This window comes from Nyctereutes procyonoides, unplaced genomic scaffold (assembly GCF_905146905.1).
Source record: "Nyctereutes procyonoides isolate TBG_1078 unplaced genomic scaffold, NYPRO_anot_genome, whole genome shotgun sequence".
Taxonomy (NCBI): Eukaryota; Metazoa; Chordata; class Mammalia; order Carnivora; family Canidae; genus Nyctereutes; species Nyctereutes procyonoides.
This window is the reverse complement of record NW_026575020.1, coordinates 4,798,952-4,826,667: the sequence shown is the minus strand read 5'-3', so window position 1 is coordinate 4,826,667 and position 27,716 is coordinate 4,798,952. Positions and strand designations below refer to the sequence as shown.

The window sequence follows — 27,716 nt, the reverse complement described above, 5'->3', positions numbered from 1 at the left end:
AAAGACTTTCAGGACACCTGGAGGAATTGCTGGTGGTACTCTACCACTCCTCCCCATATGCAGCCATCTCTCCATCTCTTGTCCACCCACTTTTCGTTTCCTATTTTTCACTCACTGCCCACCTTGCATGCATTAGACCTACCAGAGGTATTGATTACTTAATCCTACAGGATATTTAGAGTTACTGCTGCTTCATAGTTTTGAAGGGTAATGCGAAACAACTCAGAAGACAAATGTCTATTCCAGATCCTCCACTTACTGGATAAGAGGTGAGGGAGGAAGCAAAATAACCATGCTTTCTTACTGCTAAGGAGATTTTAATTTATGTTGTGTGGGGGTACAAGAGATTCCTTTACTGGTCTAGGAAGGGCAGGGAGTCTCAACACTTCACTTCATCCTCTTCCCTCATGTCCTGAGATATGCTTTTGGTGATGACATTTCTGAGCTCAGTTGCAGATGGTGTCTGTGGGAAGCAAACCTTGGTGAGTGAGAAGAGGGCCCTGCTATCCATAAGAAAGCAGATGAGGATTGCTTCGATGCCCTGGTGATTAATCACCAGAGTGCCAAAAAGCTTTGACCACTGAATTGCTCTCATATCTACCTAAAAAATTAGTGGTCCAAGGCTGAGAGAAAGGGGCTGATAGGAAGTTAGTCTTTAACACTCTAGATGGGTGATTGTTAGTGAAGCCATAGTATGTAGCCCATAGCCACACCATACTTCTCTGGAATAAGAGAATGTAGCTATAAAGTAAATCCACTTAGACATAGGTTTCCTAGGACCTGGAAATAGATGGATTTTTAGATGTTTTGCTTTGGCATGGTTGTAAACTACAGATAATGTTGATAGTTCCAAAGGAATGAAGGGCATTTTATCCAAGCCAAATCATCTCTTGAGGGAGGCAGCATGGAGAAAGGCAGATGTAGCAGTCAGAGCTAAATGAAAAAATAAAGTCTGAGTCTTGGAGGATGTTTTTTCTTTTACCTCCTGTGTCTCAGAACTACAATACCTTCCTTGTAGGTAAGGTAAGGATCAGCTTGTAGACAGACAACCCTCCCCACCAAAGCTCATGCAATTTTGAATGCTTTTGGCCCTGGAGAAAAGAGGCTGAATTCAAAGACTTAGAGCTTAGAAGTCTGATCCTTTTTATAAATCCAGGAACTTCTGAGTTTGGCCTTGTTACCAGCATTTGCATTTTATGTTAGGGGACCAAAGGTCCATATAAAATGAAGCAGTATGAGGAGATGTAAATAAGGGAAGCAGAACTAGAGTGGTCTTGATAGCTGGGCTGCAGAAAGAGACTAAGAAGAGATAGAAATACAAGAAGGAAAGATAATGGTTTGACTAGTGAAAAGGGATAATTGCCTTAAAGGTTCACAGTTCATTTAAAGGAGACCCATTGAAGCACCACTGTGAGTAAAGAGTTGCCCTTGAGTATAGTAGTATTACCTTTATGGTTGGAGGATGGGCCTAGAACTCTTAGGTTGGGAGAGGCTTTGAAGACTTTTTCACTAGGAAAGCTTGATTGATTATATTAAGCAAGTAGCATACACAGAAATTTTGCTTCCTACTGCTATCTACATATTTCAAGAGAATAATTCAGAAATAAGGAAGGAAGGGATGATATGGATGCATCACGTTAAAAAAGTGACTTGTATTTTTGGAGTTTTAAAACTCCTGAAAGTGGTTTTGTGTATTTTAGGCCAACTAGCATTGGAACTAGTGTTATTCCTCTCTCCTTTGTTTCTAGATCCAAGTGAAGGCAGTGTGTAGGAGAGTAAACAAAAAGTGAATTAGAGTCACAGACTTAGAACTAGAAAAGGACATTAGTTTGTCTAGTTCAATGCTGTCTTCAGCCAGTAAACAAATAGGCCCAGAAAGGTTGAGAACCTATGGTTTTTCGAGGAAGGAGAGAGAGAATAGGAACTAATGTTGTCGGGAATCTACTATGTGTCAGGCACTGTGCTAAATGCTTTGATTTTATTATCTTGATCCAAGCACCTGGAGGCTGAAGAATGGAAAGAGTAAAAGGCAAATTCCTCTTGTTATCCTGAGCAGTACATAGGTGGCGATAAAGTGGCAGATCACTTTTTTCTGTCTAACCACATAGGGCTAAACTATAGGAAGTGAAGAGTCAGGGTTTGAGAGTGAGGTTAATCTAAGGAAGTACTTGCTAAATAGTTGAGACTCAAAAAAAATACTCAAAAAAAAATAGTTGAGACTCTGAATAACTTCTCTATTGCTGGAGACCTTCCAAAAATGTGATGGTCAAAGGTAGGCTAGAGGCAGAGCTGGTAGAGAACAAGATTACTGTTGGCTCTGGGATTGATTTGCATTCTAGAAAATCAGCTCATGACTGAGAATATAGGTTAATCTTGGAAATAGGGAACAAAATGGGGCTTCTCATCCTAAGGGAACTTCAAAGAATATAGTGTTTGTATACTAAGAATCAAGGAGATAAACAAATGCCTTCGGTGACCATGCTTGTTTTTTGGGTTTTTGTTTTGTAACACGTTGGGGTCATGAAAGAATTTATAATTTTGGAAAGACTCAGTGCCAATTTCAATGTTGATAGGAGCAGGTGGCAGCTTGAACATTGCTATTGAGAATAAGAGTTTATTCCTCATGGTTGTTTGATATGATATCCCAAGTGTTATGAGGGCTGCTTCAATGGGGAGCAGTAATATTATTAGCCGAGTCACGTCCTGGGTACAGGACAACTTCTGAGGAAGATTAAGGGAAGATCTCACTTTTTAAAGAAGCTTCTGGATCAGGGCACCTGGGTGGCTCAGTTGGGTAAGCATCTGCCTTCAGCTTGGGTCATGATCTCAGGGTTCCGGGATGGAGACTTATATCAGGCTCCCCGCTCAGCAGGGGTCTGTATCTCCCTCCATCTGCTATCTCAAGTAAATAAAATCTTAAAAAAAAAAAAAAAAAGAAAAGAAAAGCTTCTGGATCTAGGAGATGAGTCTTATACTTGAGTGGAAAGTAAGGAATCAGCATTTGTAAGTCAGCACATTAATGCAGGCTATTGAAATAAAATAGTAACCTGGTACAGAAATAGCCATAGCCAAGAAATAATTCATCAAGTTAGAGTTAACCAGAAAAGATTCTTTGAGGTAATGAAGATAGAGGAATAGAAGAGAAGGTATTCAGACAAAACTTAAGTTTTTTGTTTTTTTTATAAATTTTTTTAATTTATTTATTTATGATAGTCACAGAGAGAGAGAGAGAGAGAGGCAGAGACACAGGCAGAGGGATAAGCAGGCTCCATGCACCGGGAGCCCGATATGGGATTCAATCCCGGGTCTCCAGGATCGGGCCCTGGGCCAAAGGCAGGCGCCAAACCGCTGCGCCACCCAGGGATCCCCAAAACTTAAGTTTTATGTGTGTTTTGTGCAGAAGGCTGTGAATGGGCTAGTCAGGGTGGTAAACGAGAGAAATATTAAAGTTAGAGGAGCAGCCTTGTGGGCCTGAATGAGTTCAGATTTGATTTAGTAAGCATTAACAGGAAGCAGAGCATGGTGGACCGAATATGATGTTGAGGATCTCATACTGGGTCAAGGAAGCAAGAAAGCTTGCTAGGATATTTTTTGTTCTTGTCCAGATGTGAGGCCCTGAGGGCCTGCACTAGAATGGGACAAAGAGAATGAGAAGAAAGGAAGGGGGTCCATAGGAATTAGCAAGGCTAGATGATAGTTTGGATGTAAGAGGAGAGATGATCCCAGGACACATTTATGCTGTTGATGGTAATGAGAGCTTGGAAAGAGGTATCTGCTTTGTTTTTAAGAAGTAGGAAGTGTTTACTTGATTATCGAATTGATGGGATATGTCTTTGTTCAGTATTGTGGGGTCAGTATTGCTGGAGGCAGTGCACCTAGGAAATAGTGAAGTATGTGGTGTGTGCCCAGTCATTTGCACTCTGCCCTTTGCAGGTGAGAAATCCAGATGAAAGATTATTGCTGGGGTGTTCTCACAGACTTCAAGAATGCTATTCCTCTCTGGATCTAGGAAAGAAAATACAGTTTTTGCCAGTTTCTTCTCCTTTAATGCTTTGAAAATGGAATATGACTAGCCTGTGGCAGCATGTGCCTGTGGATGCACAATTCTCTGGCTTGTTTCTTGGAAGGCCTTTTTCTGTCCCTCCCTGGGGGTCATTTGTATCTCTGGTTCCTGCTCCCAGAGCCATAAAGTGGGAGCCCCCATTTATTAATTGGGTTGGGATTGGGGAGGGGGTCCGCGGGGGACTCTTTAGTGCAGCAGGCGGGGGTCTTCCCGAATGAGCCCATTAGCCAGCCCCAATGGCAGCTGAAACGGGGCCGCAGCCAAGTCCTCTCCGTTTCAAAAACCCTCCATCGCCTGCAGCAGATCAGAACAAGGCCTGCGGGAGCCCTTAGCTTCTGATTGCAGCTGTGAGGAAGGACAAAACAATTTATAGGAAGCCAAGTAGCTCCTGTCTCACTATCTCTTCCTTTCTGACTTTGGGGAGGGGCAAGACTAGGATTTGGTAGCCCCCACACACCCTTGCGTCTTACAAGGCATGCATAGGCCTAAAGTAGGAGTGAACAGTAGTGAGTGTGTTTGCACTGGTTGGACATTTATATCAATGCTCTGGGTGTTTACACATGTCCTTGCTTTCTTATTCCATCCACATACAGTTGTATTTGACACATGGTCCTCCCTAGGGCAAAGCCAAGTGTGTGCTCAGACAGTCTGAGTTGTATGTTGGGGGGGCTTGCTTTTCACCTCTTTCCTGCCCCATACCTGCCTTGTGTTTTCTCTACTTTGTAAATATTCAGGGTTAGAGTTAGATCACCTTCTTAACATCTCTTCAGGAGAGAAGGAGTTTGGCACTGAAAGGAAGACCTCCTACTGGGACTCCCTCATTTGTCCCTTTGGTTAAGCCAGTATGAGAAAGACAGGCTTCTCTAGGGGACCTTCTTTCTGCAGTGGCCCAGAGAGAAGGTGTGAAGGGCAGGAATGTTCACTTCCTGATAAAAGGAACTGTCTCCTTGTAGAATCGTGGCCAGCGAGAGCTTAGAGATCACCTAATTGACTCTTCCAGTGTACAGAGCAGGGGAAACAGATTTGGGGAACGGAAGTGCCTTGCCCACTATCTCATAGTGAGTGAGTTGGTGGCAGCCAGCCAAGACTGGAATCCAAGAGGCCAGAATCTTAACCTGCTTGAGTATAGAGCTCCCCCAACCTTAAGATTGCCAACTCCTGTGAGTGTTGAACTTCCTCAGTAGGGCTGTGAGGTTTTGAGGGGTAAAGGTGGATTTGAAAAACAGTAGAAAAACTGAGGAGCTTTTTGTGTTTTTACCTCAAAGACTAATCTCTCTATGACATACAGATTGTACGAAGTGTAATCTTTTTATGTAGTCAGAGAGATCGGTTCATTGGGAAAGCAAGCTGCAGGCACCACCAAAGACCCTGATGTGCCCGGAGTTACCCCCAAAGTTCCAGGAGCACTTTGCTACCAGCTCTCAGGTTTGGAACGCAGGGGGAAAAAACCCTCTGAGGCCCAGTGAAGAATTTACCCTAAATCTCAACTCAGGCTCTTTTGCATTACCATACAGCTGTAGAAAAGCAAAATCCAAAAAAAAAAAGGAGAAAGAAGAAACACCTCAGCTGGGAAGCTAAGGGGCTCCCTGAATGAGAAAAGGGATTATAGAACTCGGAGTGAAATGAGATATTCTCTGAGATTGCTGGGAAACAGGCCTGGAGGGGGGAACCCCTTACTCTCCCTTATTACGTTTTGAGTTGTTGGTTTTCTCCTTTGATAAGGCAGAAGGAAGGTGGTGTGCTCCACAGTGAGCTAAGCCCTAAATAGTGTGCTCATTGAACTGACCTGCACAGCAGGTTCTGAAATCCTCTCACTCTAGTGCTGAGACTACCCTACCCCTCTTTGGACCTCTCTGAGGTATCTATAGTCCCTTCCAATGCTTAATTTCTGAGCATATGAGTCTGAGAGCCAATGATGTGCATAGAGGGAAATGCTAGAGTCCCTAAACTGGAATCAAATCTTAGAGGAAGAAAGGTACCCCTGAACAGCTTAGAGATAAGAGTTGTGAGTCTAGGTCAGAGGAACGGCAGGTCTGCAAAATGAACATTCTGTGCTGATGACAAAGAAACATCCTAGTACATAACCTTTACATTTTCTCCATCACACCCCAATTCATAATATAGGGAGAACATGATTCCTCCCTACATAAGACAGCCTCCAATACAAGGCAATGATCTGATCTAAAACTAGCTGGTCTCCTCTTGAGTCACCTTCTTGCATTAACTTTTCATTAACCTTGAACCTTCATCACCCTTTATAATTCTGGGCTTCACAGTTTCTGGTTCTGTTGAATTCCTAATTTACGTCTTAAATATAGAAATCACTGTTTTTACTTTATTGAACTGGGAGCTGGTTCCCAGGAGGTAGGAATCTTAGAGCAGTTATAACTCTCTCTGGAAGCATATAAGGTTCATCTTCATCCTTTTGGGCTTTGTGAGTTCATGTTTGAGGGTATTGGAAGAGTGGTGACCATCACCATCGCTGTTAACTACTAAAGCCATACTCCCTGGGGAAAGACCAAATTTTTCTTTGATGTCTAGTCCCTTGTCTCATGTCTAATGTAACCTGTCATTTTCCTTTACAGGTGGCAGCAGCAGAAGAAAGGATAGCCTTTGAGGAATTTGGTGAAGTCCATCAGTCACCTGGCATCTGGAGCCCTGAAAAGTTCAGTCTTTCATTGACTTTAAAGCCAGGTAGGAACCTAAGGCCAGTCAGGGGTTTGAGGCCTGCTTTTGTAAGGGATTTCTCACCCCCACGCCCACTCAGGGTAGTTTCTTATTCCTTACTCTCCAGAAGAGTTTTCCTGGCTTTTCATTTGACCCTATTATGGTATCCTACCTTCTCATGAAGAATTTTTCCCCAGTTAGAGTAGATGACTCTCTTTATTAACATTGACAAGTCATTTCATCCCTCTTCTTTCCTCTTGGCCCATTTCACTAGTGGATATTCCTCTTTGGTGGGATACTCTCAGCCTCTCTACAGCACTTGTCCTACTCACACACCACCACCACCACCACCACCACCACCACCACCACCACCACCACCATCACCACACACACACACACACACACACACACACACACACACACACACAACCCTGTCTTCTCTAAGAAGCTGTTTTCTCTCTTTTTCTTTTGAGTGGGATTGAGCATGCTTTCCCTTCTTACTACTTCTCATCAGCTTTTCTACCTCCTTTCCAGAGTTGATGGAACCCTTTCTCACCTGTCCAGACATTGGGCAAGATACCAGAAGTAGAGGCCCACAAGCCTGCTTCCCTCTATCCTCATTGCCCAGAACCAGGCAGGTCATGGGCTTCCAGTGCCCACCCCCACCCTTCTTGCTGCCAGGTAGGCTCTTCTCTCTACCCACCAACCCCAAACAGGGTCATATTTCTCTCTGGAAGTATTTCTCTCTGTTATTTAATATCTCCAACAAGGGGAAGCCTTAATGACTCAGCTCTCTGCCTGCAACTTCCAGTTTTAATCTTTAGCAGGACCTTGCTGATATTAAATATCCACCCCTTTTCTATAGTTCAGAACCATTTTCCTCTTTTGGTAGATGAGGAAATAGGGATCAGTAAACAGACACTTCACCCTGGAGTATAGGGGTCCAACAATAGGCAACAAGCACTTCTCTTGGGGCTGGAAGTCTAAAGCCATAGATGTGCATTTTGCCCAGTGGCCTGGCATCCTTGGAAAATACCTGGGTCTTTTGAGGGAAAGGTGTGTTTCTCTGGTGTCTACTCCCAAGGACAAGGATCTCAAGGCTCTGAGAATCTGTCCTTATTCATTCCTAGACCTCCCCAGGGAGTAAGAATGGATTGCTGTATAGCAGAAACCCACCACCAGGTGACAGTGTCTGTAGTTCAGGTGGCATAGTTCAGGTGGCAGCTCTTGACTGGCACCTGTAAAGTTGGCAGAGGTGCCAGAGCCTCTCCTGCCATTGTGTGACATCAACTTACCTTTTGCTCTTAGGCCTTCTCTCTCAGCAGCTCCTCTCTCACCCCTGTAAGCCAGACAGCACAAACATCAGCCATGGTAAGTGCCAACTCTGGGTCAGGTTCTCCCTTCCTGATTGACACATATCTTGAGTTGGAATTAGGATGCAGTGGATGAAAGAATAAAGAAGCAGGAAATATCCCTGGAAGTGGTCAAACAGTAAGTATGCATGGGTACCTTGATGACTCAAAGATCATCAACATTTATAATTCTGTCCATCTGGATATCAGCCTGGATGTCTGATCTCTCAAAGCTGCTGGGCCACTTGGGCAGCTGCAGTCTTGGTTTCTGCCACACGAGGGTGCTGCTGACCAATTAAAACTCCTGCCCCTTAGGCAGAGTTTGGGTGGCAGAGGCAGGCACCCTTTCCTCCAGACAGGGATCAGAAACAATCTGAGAGAATCTGGGAGCCAGGCCCCAAGAAGTCAAAAGAATAATTAGTACCACTTGCTCTTCCTTAAAAATGGCCTGATACCCTGAACACTCCACCCTAGTGGCCTGACACCTCCATATGTTTCCATCTGAATTCAGGAAGCCCCCAGCGCTAGACACCACACATCTTGCATAGGTGCTTTTCTCCCTCAGGGTGTAGCAGGTTTCAGCTGCCCTTCCCTCCTACCCCCATTGTCTCCCTGCCTCTTAAACAATCACTTTCTAGTCTAGAGAGTAGGGGTTCCTGTGGGTTTCAGAGAAAAAAATCTCACAGTCCTAAGAGAAGTATCTTTGTTAGCGATAGAGTGTTGGGAAGAGGAAAGTAAAGAAGCTCAGCTTTCTGTGCCCCTACCACCTCCGCCAGCATAGACCTGCCAAACTCAAGATGGTCCAATGGATGTTTGCAGCTTGCATGGCAGGGGGACACCCAAAAAAAGGTGTCACGAAGCTGGATAGGGAGGGGGGATGCTTTGGCCCTTGAGCTTCAAACTGACCCCATATGGTGTACTGGTTCTGCCAAGGATCCAAGTGGCCATGGGGCCCTTATGAGGGTGAGATATCCCACAATTGATCCTCAGTTTCCATGAAGCCCTTCCAGGCTGAACAGACTAAGGGAGATGGCAGAGGTTCTCCTCCTCCCTCCTACCCCCATGCCCGAGGGCCCCTCCCCAGGAGGACAGCTTGATTAAACAGTCGGTGCTGCTGGAATTACTGCACAGCTGGCGCTCCCCCCAGCACCCCGAGCAGAGCAGCAGCGCAGATTAAAATCTCCAATTAGCGTTAAAGTGAAGTGAGGAGGTACTGAGGCTGCCAAGGAGGCCAGGCGGGGGCCCTGGGTCTACAGACACCCCCACTGGTGCCTAGATTCTGAGTACCACCTTCAGACACCCCTTCTTTTCTTGCTTCTCTCCCAACAGCTCTCAGTGGCCATTAGCTTTGCATTGCTTGGGGCCAGAGGGCTTTCTGAGGGGCAGAGGGTGAAGCAGATGCCTTACCTGACAAAATGCTGGGGACACCATAAGTGTGGAGAAGAATGAATGATCAGTGCTTGTCAGGGGAGACACCCTGCTCACAGCCTGCCAGGCGACCTGGTTGAGGGGACTTCACACTACTGCTGCTTCTTTTTGCCTAGAGAAAGGGCAAATAGGACAAGTCCCTCTGGACCCTCTTACCTATAAGGTGCTGGGTGTTGTGGTGCCCATACAAACATCCATCCTTGTATATTTTATCCCATCTGACCCATCTGCTCCCACCCAAATTATGGCTCTGTTCTTCCCTCCCTCTGTTATTTTTCTCAGCTTTCCTATGGGTAGGGGTAGGCACAGCCTAGCTTGGGAGCATCGCCATGCCCTGCCACCTGGGTCCCAGCCGGCTTCTCATTACCTTCTTTGCAGTCTGGGAAGGAGCAGAGATATGCCAAGAATGGAGGCCTTAGACTCTTGCAACCTCTGAACATCACACCCTCTACCATTTATACTTTTACCTTTCACTCACCAAGCCCAGAAGGAGGGCAGCACAGCTAGCCACACCCTTTGACTTCCTTCTGCCCCTTTAAGGGAAATGGAGGTTCATACCCAGCTGACTGAACCTACTCACACCTCCAGAAATTAGACACCAGGGCACAGTGCCACCCTCCCAGGCTGGCACATGCTACTCTGGCAGAGGTTCAAATAACACCCCCCTTCATCCTCCCACCCCTATGTCTTCCTCTTCTCTCTCCCTCTTTCTTCCTCTCTCTCTCTCTCTCTCTCTCTCTCTCTCTCTCTCTCTCTCTCTTTTTTTTCTCAGCTCAAAGCACAGCTGAGCCTTAAAAGGAGGGGGGGAGACCAAGCTGGGGCAGGGGGTGGAGAGCTCCAATAGCACGTTTTCACCTGCCATTTAATTGGATGTATTTTTAATTAATGGGACCTTAGGGACCAACATGAGACAATCTGATCTCTGAATAGGGACAGGGGAGGGATTGGGTTAGGGAGGAGGATTGGGCCACTGGGTGCGGTTACTGGGAACCCAGGCCCATCAATCACTGGCCACTTTGCTCTCTGGCATGGGGAATAGTGAGGTAGAGGAGGAGGGGAGGTGCTGGGGAGAATTGCCAGGATTTCCCCCCAACTGCCAGGACCTCTAAAAAAGGAAGAACTGTACCAATTGACTTGGGTTTGAGGCCCAAAATTGCAGCCAGGATATTAGGTAAGGCAATTTTCTTGCTCCTAGGATTTTGTCCAGCTGGGCTTGTCCAGTGAGATGTAAAACTGAAATGAAAGTGGGACAGAGTTTTGAGGTCCTTGAAGAGAGGGAGCAAGAGCTAGGGACCATAGAACCTGAGACGGTGTATGAGGAAAGAGGAAGGCAGAGTTTAAAGATATTTCTGAATGTTTAGACGTAAGAGAAGTGCCCTGGAGCTTACTTACATGCAAAGCAGCATACATGTGAGGACTGATGATTTTGGGATGTGAATCATAGAACCTTACTGCTGTAAAGGAGAAAACTTGGAGTTCATCTTACTGAATCTTCACTTTACAGATGTGGAAATGGAAACCCAGAGAGGAAAAATCAGTTGAGTCCTGTCCTGGAATTGCTTTGTGTTCCTGGCTTTGGAGACTTCCTGGGAACCCAAGGAAAGGATGGTAGGTAGGTAGGTTGGTTGGTTGATTGGTAGGTATACAGGGTGTGGGGAGGAAAGTCGAGGGAAGAGGATTGGCAGGATTATTATTGGACTCTCATTTCTCTGGCCTCCAAGTCTTAGAAGCAACTGAGGGGAGTCAGGCAGGTGCATTATTTGAGGACTGTTTCCCTCATATAGCTAGTTCCAGAGGTCATTGCATACATTTCCCTGCTTCCAAGCCAACAGATCCCCAGAGGTCCCCAACTCTCATGGAGACTTTGCTATACTCTGTAAAGTCCACAGATAATTCAATGTACCAACTACTCCAGTTCCTGAACCAAGAAATAAATCTCCCAAAGGTGACTAAATATTGAGCTTTTTTTTTTTTAATTTTTTGTTTATTTATGATAGTCACAGAGAGAGAGAGAGAGAGGCAAAGACACAACACAGGCAAAGGGAGAAGCAGGCTCCATGCACCGGAAGCCCGATGTGGGATTCGATCCCGGGTCTCTAGGATCGCGCCCTGGGCCAAAGGCAGGCGCCAAACCGCTGCGCCACCCAGGGATCCCAATATTGAGCTTTTTTAAAGATATTATCACAAGTTTCCCGGTCATAGTATAAATTGCTAGAGAAAATTATGCCCAAAAATGTAGGGAGGAGTGGTCTTATACCTCTTATCCCATGTCTAGGCCTAAAACAGAGACAGGGTTAAAACTCAAGGCTCTGAAGGCCAAGTCAGAAATGCCCGTGTATTCATGCGGTGTGATGACCCTAGAACACTTACTCAAGCCCTATCTGGCTTCATGTGATGTTGGTGCACAGTGGAGAGGAGGGCATGTTTCCAGCCATCCACATCCCCACTCCCGCCTTCCTTTGCTATTCAGACACTAGAGTTAAGGAGGGAAAGAATGAAGGAGAAAGGGACTTTCCCACCAGGTTGCCAAAGATGGCATTTCCTGGCATCTTCTTCCTCCCTTAAAAAATTCAAGATTCTTTGTTCTGTGCTTCATGAGACTAAGTTGAAGTCAGGGCAAAGATGGACACAGAGCTTGGAAAGCAGTGTGGATAGAAACTTCATCACATTCTCCAAGCCCCCGACACCTTCCCCCGACTCCCAAAATTGTCTTCTCTCTTAGTATCCCATTTTATATCCCCAAAGTCCCTGAGGAAGAGCAGGATATGCCTCTTTAAGTGGCCTAGATTCACCCTGCTTTATCTTTAGACCTTCAGGGTCATTTCCTTGCTTTCTCTACAAATAATACCTATTAGAAGGACCCCTCACATCCCCCACACCCCCAGACAGTCTAAAAAGAACCCATCTAGCTCTTCCTTCACTTCGAAGGGCCGATAGTAGTGGAAACTGGTAGGAGAACTATGCCAGGGAATTGAAAAGGAAGATTCTCTTGCTTCTCTTGTCCAGGAAAGTCAGGGAGGAGCCTAAAAAGTGGGAGAAGACAGAGGGGATATTTGGGAGCTGAGGTCTGTAGTCCCATCTGTGGGACTGGCTGCCTAACCTATAGTAGGCCGTTCATAGTATTATTCACAGGATTTATCAGAGGCTCCTGTTTACAGAGCTGCTGTTTCTCCTTTGAAACACAGAGCAGTGGAGATGAACAGGAAAGAAGGAGGGGAGAAAGTGTCAGGCTTTTAGTAGGCCCTTTCTCACCCCTTGTCCACTCCTGCTCCAACATTGGTGGCATACTGGAGTGTCCAAAAGGCCCATAAAGCATTCAGTCTATATTCTGAATGTTTCTCTAAGGAATGGGGCTTCCCTCCAAGCAGTCCCCACCAGCCCTGCCTCACACTCCCAAGATTTAGGCAAGCTCTACAGCCCTGGAGTCAGAGCCTGGAGCCTGGAGGCCAGAAGGAATGCTGAGCCTTTGCTGGGAAAGAGGAACAGACTTGAAGTAAGTGGGAGGCAGAGGTAGCAGCACCCAGGATGCCCTGCCCTTTGGAGAAAAAGGAGCTCAGCATTGGCCTAGGGTTTAGCTTTCACTCTGATGGGATTCTTCCTTTCCTCCTTCTCCCTCTGTGTGTCCCATTGGTTGGGAAGAGATTTGGATGTCTGAACCTCCCACCTGACACCTCGAAGGTTGTTATACATATCCCCTCTCTAGTTTCCAAAGCCACCACGGAGGAAGGGAAGAAAGGCATCTCAGAGGTGGCAGTGCTATGATATCTAACACCACCTAGGAAATGAGGCCAAGGAGGAGAAGAAACAGTGACCAGAGAGGGAGCCAGGAGATGCCTGCTCTTGAAACAGCCTCTTTATCCCATCCTCTCCAGAGCCCCCTCTCACATGCTGACAAGACTGTGTGCCCAAGTGTGCCAGCTCTCCTGGCTGGCAATCCTGCTCTGCCGTTCAGGCAGCCGGCTCTCTGCTCTGGCACAGAGCACATGCTGGGGTCTCTCACACTCTCTTTGCTCACTCATCTCAGTGTGTCTGTGTTGCAGATTCCTAGGGATGAAAGAGGAAGCTATGGCCCTGTGAGTAGGAAGATGGTGGGTTTGGGTGCTTTGGGTGCATATTTGCCTCACTAGAGGTCAAAGAGGGAGAAGGCTGCTGGCAGCTCAGCTAAGCTCAAGGTTCTGGTGACTCATAGCAATGGGGGCAACTCATGAAAACAACAGAGAGGAAGGGGGTCCTGGATTGTTAGAGCTCTCTTTTGCCCCAATTTTCCCCCACTCTGAACTGTGTGGATGAGTCTCTCATCTGGACTGTGGGGCAAAGAGAGGCTCAGCTATGAAAGAATAGAGGGAAATGGGAGAGAAGAGATTAGGAGAAGTTGAACATTCCCAGGAAGAGGCTTCCCACTGAGGAAAGGATAGCAGAGGCCAGTAGTATCCTATTGTATCCATTGGCTGCCAGAGGGAACTGAGCATTCACATGTGCAGGTAGACACAGCTACTCCTCCCTGGAAGGATTTTCACTTGGTCTCAGTACTCTCTACCCTGCAAACAGACACCATAGATCTTCAAAGGTACTGATTCTCTCTTCCCGTACAAGCCAGATGGGCAGTGTGCATCTTCTCCATCCTTTCTGAATCTGGGATGATAGGATATTGTGTTTGAGATCACATCAGCAGAAAAGGGCCAGAAGGTGGACCAAGAGAACCATTCATGCCTCTGACCGCAGTCCCAGTGTCTGACACCCACAGTCCTCCTTGTTTCAGCAAAAGGAAACAGGGATCTTTGATACTAGTGTATCCAGATAATAGTACTCTCCCTCTAACCTCAGTGAAGGATGGGCTAAGAGGAGGAGAGTTCTCTGACAGAGCCCTTCATTTGCCTATTTTGTTGCTGGCAGCTCTGCTGTCCAGGTTGGGGGGGCGGACTGGGCAGGGAGTGCACTCTGCTGGGCTGCTTCTGGAGATCCAGCTGGGGTCTGGAGAAAGTGATAGACCAGCCACTTTTCACTCTTCACTTTTCCTGTAGGAAGATAAGACCATTTCTACTCCTGCAGCTCTCCCTGGCAGCATTGGGATTTTAGGGCCCCCTGCTGGAATACCCATAATAAAGCTCAGTCCTGAACTGAACCAACACATCACCTAGCTCTGGTATAAAAATGGTGCTGTGAGGGGGAGCCTGGGTGCACCAGGTGGGTGTAGGCAGGTGTGGGGAGTTTAGACCCAGGAGAGAGATTAGAATCACTCCTCAATAACACATGCTCCTCCTCTTTCTCAAACTTTCTTCTTGGGCTCCCTTTTCTTCTACTTCACTCCAGCTAGCCCCATTCCTGGCCACCTCATCCCCTCTAGCTTGAGAAGGTATGGTAAGTAGTTTTCTGTTCCTTATACTTTTCTCTCTCCCACTCTCTTCCTCTACTCCCAACTCCCAACCAAAAGGTCCCCCATTTGAACTCTTTGCACCAGTAAATGCCATCAGAGACTGAACCCAAAATCCCCAGCCTCTGCCACCACCCCCCCCCCCCCGACTCTGAGAATGCCACTCTGATTCTGAGACTGACTCTTTAGTGTTCATCCTCCCCACAAGGATAGCCAGGCCAAGACTAGTATGTCCACTGACAGCAAGGGCCCTGACCTGAGGCAGAGGGCAGCTCTAAGGGTATACAGTGGGGCCTGGCCCTAAATGTGTGTATGCCTGTGCATTGGGCACACTGGTTTATTAGTGTTATTTCAGCATTGTGATGCAGAGAGAGTAAGTGTAACAGCTGCTCCTTGCTTGCAGTGTTTATTGTTACCTAGAGACAACCTCCTGGCTTTTTCCCAGCTCCCCCTCCCCCCCAGCCCAACCCCCTCCCTGCCAACAGTCCTACTCTCCCCACACTGATGGGAAATTTATAGCTTGCCCATACTATGCCTTTAACCCTCTCCTGTCCATAGGGTAGGTGGGGTGAGGGAAGCCAAAGAGAGCAGTGGGCATGCTTGGGCCCCAGCAAGGTAGAATGGCGTGCAGAGGGAAGTAGGAGGGAGGACCCTCCCTTCCCCAGTCATTGTGTCCAGACTCAGGCTCCGGTTGCCCTCCTGACTCTCATGTTGAGAGAAAACAGCTTTGGATCCAGCCTTGAAATCCCAGCATCCTCCTCACAAGATGATTCTCTTCCCTGGGCGTCTCTAAGCCCCCCAGTTGGGCTGCCTGGTCCTGAGGAAGTAAAGTGAGGTAGTATTGAAACAGGAATAAGTGTGGAGTGACAGAGCTCCCAGCCCCCTCCTTTCTGCAGAGATGTCATGTCAAGACTAACAAGAGACTCTGGCATTAGGGATGCTGGCCAGATCTCCCCAACTAGGTGAATGTTAAACATGAAACTGGCTGCTGAGTCTAATGGGAAAAACTGCCCACCCTAACTTTACCCCAAGCCCAGCACTAGGGTCCCCAGAGACTCCCGGACCTTTCTCTAACCTGGTCTCCTTGGTCTGGTTAGGCTACTCCTTTATGCTCTTCTTCCTGGCCCAATTTTCTCCTGCTTATCTTTTGGTTTGATACCTTGGACAAATCCAAGAGACCAAGGAGACTGAAACATCTTAGTCATGGCCTCAACAGAACTGGGAAAAGAGAAGCTCCTCCAACCCCTCCCAGCCTAGGGCCTTGGAAGAGTACCCTGTCATATATTCACTGTCCCCACTGAAAACAAGAGAAATTGAAGAGGTCAGATTTTAGCAAAAAAGAAGATAGACATATGGAAAAACTTATTCATGGGATATAAAACTTAAGAATGGGCCAATTTCAGAAACTTTCTTTCTGCCTGGGATGGGTTTGTCTGTGCCTACCCAGGCAGAATTGAAAAAATAGCATTACTTTTCTGTGGCTTCTCCAGGTGTGGGCCTCAGTGCAATTTCTACGCTAGCTCTGAGAGTGCACCCCTTCATGGCCCTTCTAAATGTAGTATGTGATGGTTAGATCACAAGTTTGGGAGGCAGGAAGCCTTGGGTTCCAGCATCAGCACTACCATTAGCCAACTATGCTACCTTAGTAAGTCACTTAACCTTTCTGACCCCTAGTTTCCTTATCTGTAAAATTCAGATTAACAACCTCTTAAGGTTGTGGAGAGCATTTAGTGAAGTAATGTGTGTAAAGCACCTAGAACACTGCCTGATACTCAGTAGGTGCTCAGTGCTTGATATAATAGTCTGTTACTTTTATGGAGTCACCAGGGCTGACATTGCTTCATAGACTCCATGAATCCTCTGAAGTTATAGGCCAAATATGTGAATGTATGTATGCTAGGAAGAATGTCTATGATTGTCTTCATGATGAGAGCAAGGGGTGGCAGTCTCCGGGAAAGGAAGTACCAATCCCTTGACTCAGACTCTGCCATTCCCATGCCTCAAGCCAGTAGCACATTAGACAGTGTTCTGCCTGGAAGTATAGCTTCATCATCTAAGATGGAGCTGTGAGAGATAGCCATTAGGATACCAATGTCTAACAATTGCCAGGCACTTTACATTAGCTCTTTTAATACCCAGCATATTCCAGTAAAGTGAAAAGAACTACCATTTTTTGAGTGCCTACCTTGTGCCAGATTTTTTTTTTAAGGATGTTTGAAGTCTATAAAGTATTTCATCACCTAAATATGTTATGACTTACAAAGCTCATCCCCTATTTTTAATCATTTAAATATTTTACTGTTGTAAATAATACCACAATGAACATTCTAACACATTATAAACTTTACTCAATTTTTCTAGTAAATTTTAAAAAGTAGATTTATTAGGTCAACAGATACAATGTCCGTTCTTCCCTGGGTTATGGTCATTTTACTGATATACCCTAATGAGAATAATGTTTTTTTAAGTCATCCTCTTTAGAATTCTTCAATGGAAACACAAGGGCAGCTCCTTTCTCTCCTAGACCCAACAGAGACATTATTAATCAAGCATAGCTTTTTTAAATTGAGATAATCGTAGATTCACATGCAGTTTTAAGAAATGATACAAAGGGATGCCTGGGTGCCTCAGCGGTTGAGCATCTCCCTTTGGCTAAATAGAACAGTCTAGGGCAGCCTGGGTGGCTCAGGGTTTAGCACCGCCTTTGGCTCATGGCGTGATCCCGGAGTCCCACATTGGGCTTCCTGCGTGGAGCCTGCTTCTCCCTCTGCCTGTATCTCTGCCTCTGTCTCTCTCTGTGTGTCTCTCATGAATAAATAAATAAAATTAAAAAAAAAAAGAAATGATACAGAGATCCCTTGTACATTTTTCTACTTTTATCCAATGCTAATATTTTGCAGAACTATAATACCACAACCAGAATGTTGACATTGATATAGTCCACCAATATAGTCTTATTCCCATTTCCCCATTTTATTTGTTCATGTGTGTGTGTGTTCTATGCAATTTTATTGCCTTTGTAAATTTGTATATCTACCACTAGAGTCAAGGCACTGAGCAGTTCCAACACCATAAGGATTCCTCATGTGTCCTTTTATAATCACACCTACCTCACACCCTCCTTACCCCTTAATAACCACCTATGTCCTCCACTTCTGAAATGTTGTCATTTCAAAAATGGAGCCATATATTATGTAAGTTTTTAGGATTGGCTTCTTTTGCTCAGCATAATTCCCTAGAGATCCATCCAAGGATTTTGTATGTATCCTAGTTTGTTCCTTTTGTTTATTCCGTGGCATACCATGGACCACAGTTTGTTTAACCATTCACCTGTTAAAGGACACTTTGTACTCTCACTTTGTACTCACTACAATTAATGAAGTAGCTCATTTTACTTGGTGTGCTGACTCTTTTATACTCACAATTATTAAGCTTCTTTAGCCCCTCAGGCATGGCACTATTATTATTTTCATTTCATAGATGAGGAAAATTGAGGCTCCCAGTAAATGATTTTCCAATGATCACATGTTAAATGGCAAAGAAGAGCCTGGAACCCAAGGTAATAGGGCTCTTTCTACTGCACCAGGCTTTCTCAGACCTTGACTAATGTTGCTGGGAATAGGGTGTGGGCAGAACCAAAAGAGCTATGTTGGAAGCAAGAGAACATTGGAGCAGCATGGGTCAGTTCAGGTCTTCATAGCTAACTTTGGTTCATAGGTTAGAAGAGCAGCAGTGTCATAGAGCAAGGAGCAATATGGCATGTGCCTTTGAAATTGTTTCCCCTTTGCCAGGGAAGAACAAGGATGAAGTGGATAGAGCCGACCAGCAATCTGCCCACAGACCTGGAACCTGCAATCAGAAAGGAAGCCTTTGGGTGTCTATGAGAGGATGCATGGCTAAGGTCCTCCATGGAAGCTGAATGTGTCTCTGATAAGGTCTGAGGAAACAGGCCATGATAAGTGAACTCTATTCTGGAGGGGTAAGGGTAATTATAGCATTTGTTTGGTGTTGGGGGTGGGACCTACAGGTTATTTGTGCATATGCGCATGTACATACACAGACACACACTTTGGGCAGGTTCAGTGTCTGGGATGTGGTAAAGGGGGCAATCAGCGTGGAAGAAAACTGCCAGTCTGGCGCTTAGTCCTCGCTTTACAACTGTTCTTTACCTACAACTGAAGTCATGGACAACAAAATCAGAAGGAGCTGGAGAAATCATTTGGTCTGTCCTTCAGCCTATGGGCACTGGTCGAAGCTGACAGGTGGAAACCTAGAGTTGGCCCAGACATGATGGGTGGTAGAGATGCCAACTTGTGGGAGAGAAGGTTTGGCTCCTCTCCTGGGAGCTATGTCTGGCCAAAGGCTGCTTCTTATCACCTCCTGCTGGAACTAGCTCTTTTATAGCTAATGTTATCATTGCTCTATTGGCCTATCCCAGTGGCTGTGAACTCAGCAATTTTCCCTATGTACTTATGGCTCTTGAACCAGGCCGTAAGCACATATCACTCTTCTCCATCCCCTGGCCCATCAGAAATAGCACATCTCCCAGTCACATGCACCACCCTTGCCCAGTAATTCCAGGCATGAGGATAAACACTGAGGCCTTCAGAATCTGTAGGGACCTCATTCTATCATTGAAACAACAAGAGATCTCCATTCTGAACTTGTGTCTTTTGGCTGGAAGTTCTTAGACAAAGGGATAGCACTCTTTACTGAATCTTACTCCCAGTGAGATTTCCTGATTGTCAGAGGTCCTGAATGTGGCTGTGAGACAGCTCCTTTTTCTCAAAGCCAAGATGGCTCCTAACCAGGAAATCTCAGGACTCCTGCTTATTTCCTTCCCTTGGCTGCCCCTCTACTCCAGGCCCCCTTCTCTCCTACCACCACTGCCTTCCCATTCCTTCTCTTCTCCTCTCTCTCTCTTTCTCAGCAAGTTTTTTATGTGATTACAGGCACTGCATGGTAATTAGTGCTAAACTCATTTGCACAACTACAGTTAATTGGCTACAACAATTAATTAATGTGTTGGAAATTTGGCACTGGAAAAAAAAAGTTTGTCATCAAAAAAGGGCAAAAAATTGTAGAGTGAGATACCCATAAAAATCGAGGGCAGGCTTCAAAAGCCCAGCTGGGCCTCAAACTTCAGGCCAGCCTCCGATGCCTTTCCACTCTCAACTCCAATACATTTTCCTCTTTCCTCTTTCATTTTTTTCCTCTTCCTTTCTTTCTCTATTTCTCTTCTTGCTCCATTTTTTTTTTTTTTACAACTTAAGCAAACTCATTTCCCTGATAAAATATAGCATGACTAATGGCTAGAGCATGTAAAAATCATTGGGAAAATGTCCTTGGAAGACGAATGCATTTTCAGCAGAATAATTAACTTAATTAACAAATTCACATGCATATTCATCAGGCTATTAATGTCTTCTCGGCTCAGCTTGATGAACATTGCGGTAATAACCATCTCATTTACATACTGCATTCTACTGCGATCCAAAACAGAGACAACATACAGGCGTATACACACACACACACACACACACAGACTCTTGCACGAATACACACAACATGTCTGGGCCGCTTTGACTTCCAGGTTGGCTGGAACTGTGTGTATGTCTGTGTGTGTGCGTGTGCACGCATGCCTGTGTTTGGTGGGTGGCTGGGAACTCCGGCTGGGTGGTGTGATCTTTAGAGGGTCATGAGTTGAGGTGGGCTAGAGATGCCACATGTGAATGTCTGAGAACTTTAATCATCTCTCTCTCTCTCTGCCTTTTTCCTTGTTTCTTTTTCTCTGTGTCATTTTCTCTCTTCTCTCACCACCCCCCCACCATGTCTCTCTAGGGAAAAACTTGGTATCTGTGCCAACTTTTTCCCCCCTCCCCTCCTCCCTCCCTCTCCTCCTTCCCCTCTCCCAACTGCTGCCAGCCGGCATCAGCGCCGAATTGCCATCTCCTTGAGCTCTCTGTGGAGCAATCTCAGAGAGCAGTAAGGTGTGACGCGGGGCTCTGCCGGCTTCGCAGCACCGCCTGCGGAAAGAGCGCAGGATGGCGGAGGAAGATTAAGAGAAATCTCGAGCAGGGCTTGGCTGCCATTGGTGTGTGCAAACGCCGAGGAGGAAGGGAGAGGGAGAGCGAGGGGGGGGGTAGAAGGGGGGGGCACCAGCAGCTGTCGGCCTAATTCTCCTAACACTCTGCTTGTGGTCATATTAGAAAAACAGATTATGCCCCTTGGTGCCACTCACTTATACTTGACATACGTTAATGTTCTATATCTCCATTCTCTGGTCTTGTCGACAGTGGACTTCAGGTCAAAGAAGATAGGGGTCTGGGTGGCCAAGAGGCACAAAAGACCCTGCCCCCTCATTCTCCCCTAACCTTCAAACCCAGCCTGTAGTTGCTCTTTAGAAAGCAAGCCTGTACACAGAATTTGCATCTGATGCCACTATTTGCCCGTGCTTTTTGCAGCCCCTTAGGAGATGCAGAGGTCAGAGGACATTTGAAAGCCCTTTCCCCTAAAAGTCACTCCCTCTTTAGAGTCTTATTGGGTCACTTCAGGGCCCAGTGAGGCCAGCTCAATGGCATTCCCTCCCACCCTTAATCTTTCTATGGGCCCTCCCCCTCAAATCAGAAGTTGGGGGTCAGAGAAAGGAGACCATGATAGTTGGTGCTCCATGAGGGGGTTACAAAAAAGCCATAAGCAAAATAAGGCCAGGATTGTTTCTGGGTTTCTGTGGAAACCAGGTTCCCTCCTAGTAGGAAGGGAGGAGTGCCTGAGGCCTTCCTCCTTCCACCAATTGGGAAGGCTGTAAAGGCGGAGTTTCCTAAGGCCTGGGGGAATGGTGCTGTTCTTGGAAGACAAACCAATCATTCCTGAGGCCCTGCCTGCCAGTCCAGAGCCTTTTGACCCCCACCTTTCCTACCCTCTCACCTCACTATTCAAAAGAGGCTTTTTCCTCTGTGCCTTGTCCTCTATGGAGACCTGTTGCTTAGCAACCACTAGTGCCTTCTTCCCAATAACTTGCAGGGACTGAGAGATAAAATATCTGTCTATATTCAGTTCCCCTCCCCTGTCTATTTATATTTAATAACCCAAGTCCTGTCTTAGGTTCCCTTGGCACCTGTTTTAGAGGGCTTTTAGAAGGATTAAGCTGCAGCCTGAAGAAATAAAGTTACATCCGAGGAAGAACTTCTAAACAGGGAAGAGTGGGAGAAAAGACTGGAGTAGGTAGGGAAGCTGTGGAATCACATTCTCTTAAATATAGGCAGAGGGGGGGAAAGTACTTAGAACTTGGAATGTGGGAAAAGGATGTCCACAGGGATCCCCAAGGGTCTACTTAGGACCTGGAGTGGACTCTTAACAGAACCACTAACTGGGCTGGCAGTTTTCACCCCCCACTCCCTGCCTTGCCTGCTTTTCCTGACCATTCATTTCTGTATGTGAGAGGCCCGTCCTTCTGGGGATGTCCAGTTTCCTAGTGTCTGGATGTGGGTTTCCAGGAGTGGGGGCTGCATAGGTGTGTGTCCACTAGACCTGGGTTATCTCCCAAAGTTTGTCAATCACAGGGAAAGAATTCTGAGTTATCTACTAGGAAACCCCAACCTGACCCAGCAGTGGGGGCAAAAATGAGGGGGAAGGAAGGCCTAAGGATAGCCTAGTGTCTGCATATCAGAACACATGGATTAGGGATGCCTGGGTGGCTCAGAGGTTGAGTGTCTGCCTTGGGCTCAGGGTGTGATCCTGGAGTTCTGGGATTGAGTCCCACATTAGGCTCCCTGCGTGGAGCCTGCTTCTCCCTCTGCCTGTGTCTCTGCCACTCTCTCTGTGTGTCTCTCTTAAAAAAAAAAAAAAAAAAAAAAAAAAACAAACATGGATTAAGGCCCCCTCTTCTTACTCTCCTGTGATCCAAGTTATTCATTTAATCTCTTAAACCCCTTGTTGGGTTGCCTGGGTGGCCTCAGTTAAGCATCCACTTCTTGATTTCAGCTCAGGTCATGATCTCAGGGTCCTGAGATCGCCCCACCTCCAAGCCAGGCATGGAACCTGCTTAAGATTCTCTGTCTCCCTCTGCTGCTCCCCCCACTCCCCATATCCAGCTTGCACATATGTACTCTTTCTAAAAAAGAATAAAAACAAAATAAACTCCTTGTTGCTTCCCCTATAGATCAAGAATAATGTTTACCTCCCTAGACTTCAGTAGGACCAATTAAAACAATATGGAGGGGTGCCTGGGTGGCTCAGTCAGTTGAACATCTACCTTTGGCTTAGGGTCTCCCCTCTGTCTGGGGTCCTGGGATTGAGCCCCACATTGGGTTCCCTGCTCAGGGAGAGCCTGCTTCTCCCTCTCCCTCTGTCGCTCCCCCTGCTTGTGCTCTCTCACTCTCAGTCTCTCTCAAATAAATAAGTAAATACAATTTTTTAAAAAAGATAAACTGAGGGATCCCTGGGTGGCGCAGCGGTTTAGCGCCTGCCTTTGGCCCAGGGCGCGATCCTGGAGACCCGGGATCGAATCCCACATCAGGCATCCCGGTGCATGGAGCCTGCTTCTCCCTCTGCCTATGTCTCTGCCTCTCTCTCTCTCTCACTGTGTGCCTATCATAAATAAATAAAAAAAAAAAAAAATTTAAAAAAAAAAAAAAAGATAAACTGATATGTGAAAGGAAACACTCTGGAAACTGCCAGATTTAAATAAATATTATTGTAAGGTCTGGAAAAGGTCTGACTGCTGGGAGGGGGAGGCATCATGAATCCAGCCCTGGCCTTGGCTTAGGAACACCAGTAGTTTGTTGGCCAGAGGGGTGTGAGTCTTTGCCCTGTGGCCAGTCGGGTGAGAAGCTATAAATCAAAATCAAACACAGGGCTTTATAGAGAAAGTAGCACAGAGTATTCCTGTCATCTTCCCTACCTCCAGTCCCAGCTTCTGACCTCTAGTTCTCCCAGCCAACACCCCACCCTGACCCTCCCAGTCAGCAGCACCTTCACTGTCGTCATGCTAGATCACAGACTGTACAGTTTCACCCTCCATACCCCCCTTTTCGGCACCTCCTCCAACCCGAGCCTTCTGTGGGAGACAGATGGGGTGTCTGCGATGGAAAAGGCTCTGGGCTCTACGCCGCCTTGGGTGGGTAGCCCCCCTTCCCATCTCCCCAGTACTCCCGCTCCCTACCTAAGACACTCAGATTCACCCCGGGCAGCTTTAGGAGCTGCTGAGGATTCCAACACCCTTACCTTCTCAGACTCAGCCCAGAAGCAGAGCCAGAATGACATCTTTCTCTGACACCTAGACCCCAGCCCCTCTTCATGGAAGAACAATGCAAAGGAGGACATAGGGAATGGTAGGGCTCCATGTGAAGGCACCAATGTGGAGAGGCAGGGAGCAGCCCAGAATCCCTCACTGAGGACTGGATGGCTGGAACTTGGGGCCTGAATTGACAGAGGACGCCGAGACTAGGCAGCTCCTTTGTTCCAGAAATCTGGGGTCCCTAGAGGGAGGCTCAGCTTGAGGGGGGATGGAGGGAGCTAATATTACAGAGCACCAACTGTGAGCCAGGCACAATGCCAGAGCCTTTTCATACCTGTACTCACAACTAGCAGGTGAAGAGTTAGGGTGAATAGGTGTCTCATGAGCTCTCAGCATCTCTCAGCACAGTTGACCAACTTCTTTGATTCTGTGATTTCACTGCCAGTTCTCCTACCACTCTGGCTGCTCTTTCTCTGTCTCCTCTGCAAGCTTATCCTCAACTCCTTGGACTCAGCCAAGTCCCCCGATTATACACTTTCATGGTACTATATATTCTTCTTTCAGAGCATTTAGCACAGTGATGTTACTTATTTGTGCAGTCATTTGAATAATAATCCTGTTTCCCCCACCAGATGGAAGGTTCCATGAGGACATTGACCACGTCTGTTGATACTCACCAATGGGCTCCAGTGCCCAGCACAGTGCCTCACATAAAACAGCTATTTGGTAAATATTTCTTGAATGAATAAATAAATGATGAAAGGACATCACTCTGGCCTAAACTCAGCTTCTTAGCCACTTCCTCACCCTAGAGCTGGCCTACCCTTGATGTGTGGACCAGAGAAAAAACAGGGTGCCTGGGAAGTCAGCCATCTCATTCTCCTTGGGGAAGAAATAAAAACATCAGGACAGGAGTAAACTAAGTTCCAGGATATGGGGCCTTGCCTTTCCAGCACCTGGAACTGCATATATGCTCTCCAGCTCCTCCAGGCGTGGAGAGAATTCAAAGTCCCAATAACTTCTCTCCATTTGGGGCCTGCAATCACTAGTGAGCTGGAGGAGAGGAGTTCTATTAGGAAAGGGTGCTCTGCAGGAAACTCCTCTTTTCTGCCTTAGCTGAGACTACAGAGACCATCTGTTACCACTCCTCTGTTTGCTTCTGTCCTCTTCCCCTGGACTTCAGGGAAAGAGATTGTTTGACCAAGTGGGAGGGATACATGGTGAGAGCAAGACAAACAAGACATCTGCTTGTTCCTTGAAATGTCTGGCGTGATGTTGATGAGCCTCAGCCAGGTGATTGAAGCAGAGGAACCCAGGAGCCTGCAGCCTCACATCCTTTGGAGCTATACTCTCTAGACCCTGGGAAGCAGAGAGTGGACAAAATGACCTCTGGGAGGTGCCCAGCATTCAGCCCAGGGGCTTTATCTGACTTCTTTGCTGCCCTTGTCATCTGACCTGAAACAATACCTAAACCTGCAGGAAGTTAATGTTAGACCAGGCTTGGCAGCCCCTTACTCTCCCTGACCATTTCCCATTCTAGCCAACTGCCCATCCCAGAGCATCTTTCCAGCCCAGCACAGCATCAATACCCAGTCCTCACAATGTCTTCTAACCCAGCCTCCTTGTCCTGAGAGTGCACCTTAGCACCCAAGTACTCAGCACTCACGGATCTGGAAGCCACCCTAGGCAGTGTTGCTCTCTCTGACCCCACCTGTTCTTTGGGCCCGTAATGAAGTAGGACAACTCAGGCTCTGGGCCAAGTTCCTATGTCCTCATCAAAGGCAACATCTGTCTCCTTGAAGAAGATAAGCCTGGAGGGAGGGAGGTGAGACAGGCACAAGGGAAAACCCCCAATCCTGCCTGGGACCTCACCCCAGATTCCACTGCAGGCACAGATTGAGGGTGAGGGGGGCAAGACAGCTACAGAGGCCTACCCTCACCGTGCCCCTGCACAAGCCTTCATGCCTCTGAGCCCCCAAATATGAGGGCCCCTACTGGGCTCACCCAGCTACCTGGGCTGCTGCTGCTGCCAAGCTGGCCTTCTTTTATTCATGCGTTGTTTTATTGCTGGCAAATGCTGCTGCTTGCTGCTGTTGGAGGCGTTCCTGCCAAATCCATCCCAACATCTTGGCCTGGCATCAGGGCGGCATGCTAATGTGGAAATTTAAAGAGCCGCTCGGCTTTAAATCGGAATTTTAAATGAGCAGCAGTGCTCCAGAGGGACCCAGGCAAAATCGAGCAGTATCTGATCCACCCTTCCTACTCCCACTCCTGTAACATCACCCTACTTTCTCCCACTTCTCCCCTTGATTTGGACACTAGATGCAGACGAGGCATGGGACACACTAGGGGATGAGGGAGTTACCAGGGCAGAGGAATTGATGCAAGATGGTCATATAAGCCAATAAGGAGCTGGGATCCCTCAGCTCAGAACCAAGAAGGAATCCACCAGTTGCTGTCATGGGCAAATGGAGGTAGGGACCTTCAACACAAAGGAGCAGGGTTGGGGATGGTGAAATTGACATTCGTACCTCACTTCCCATTTTACCAGGAAATGAGAAGACCCAGAGCAGAGAAGAGGGAAGATGGGATTCAATAAAGACACTCATGCATTGTACATTTGCGCTTGCCGGCATATGTGCATGCAGGTCAGGATGCTTGCTGAGGCCCCCTGGAGCACGTGTACAGACAGCTCACTTATCACCCATGCATGGAGAAGAATGATTCACACATACAGGGCAGTCTTCCCACATCCAGACCATTGTCCTAACCAGGTTGGTTTCTGAAAGTTGTTAGCTTAAGCTGTGCCCCAGCTTTTCCCATGAATCCTAATGCACCAATGTTTCCCAGCTCCTGGTAGCTAGCTTGAGTCAGCCATGTGGTGACAGCCCCACAGCAACTCTGCCAGGATAGGGGTTTGGGTACCTGTGCTCATGCTATGCACCTTCCCGGCTATAGTGTGTTTCCTTCTCTGGTGGCCATCAGATGACAGGCTCAGACATCTCATTTGGGAGAGGTGCTGGGCATAGACTTGATTTCAGAGGGAAGAGGAAGCTAATGGGAGGTGAGAGAGGCAGAATCTGTGCCTCTCTGTGACCCACTTTCCTCCTTACCTGCGTCCCTCATTATCAGAAAACATTTACTGAGTGGCTACCCACAAGGAAACACTGCTTAGGTTAGTAGAGTGCTTCACAACTTCCTGAGCTGGGTTGATGACAGCCTCAAGAATCTGGATGTGCTGTCCCCATTGGAGGATCCACAGTAACTCTCGTAACCTCAGCCTTACCCATGTTAGACTGCCAGGCCAAGGATGCTTCCTGAGCTTCCTCCAGGAATCCGCCTCCCTCAAAGAAGCCAGCTCCTTCACAGACTGGTATGGCTGCCAGCCAAGAGGCTTGGGGCAGGCCTGGGGCATGCAGCTGGCACCTGCCCACTAGATCCCCAAGGAGGACCCTCCTCCCCCACTCCATAGCCCCATTCAGATGGCCCCTGGACTACAGGGAGACAAAGCTCACCATTCCCCACTCCCAGAGAAAATCTTAAGCTGGAACACCCACCACCTCCATAACCTGCTCCAAGAAACTCCACCTAGGCTAG

The 27,716-nt window shown here is 47.0% G+C and overlaps 1 protein-coding gene across 11 annotated transcripts in view; it reads left to right on the top strand.

Annotated features, from left to right (window-relative positions):
* The window catches only part of CDK12 (cyclin dependent kinase 12), a 79,463-nt gene extending 54,577 nt beyond the window's left edge, over nucleotides 1-24,886 (top strand). For 2 of the 11 annotated variants that reach the window (XR_008663438.1, XR_008663429.1), the window contains 4 exons: nucleotides 6,649-6,757; nucleotides 8,039-11,122; nucleotides 18,673-18,860; nucleotides 24,752-24,886. The gene's annotated coding sequence lies outside the window, so the exon portion shown is untranslated. Of the gene's footprint in view, nucleotides 1-6,648; nucleotides 6,758-7,264; nucleotides 11,127-18,672; nucleotides 18,861-24,751 lie in introns of all 11 variants that reach the window. The other 9 variants (XR_008663436.1, XR_008663424.1, XR_008663432.1 and 6 more) reach the window with 8 other exon arrangements.
* Nucleotides 24,887-27,716: the final 2,830 nt, after the last annotated feature.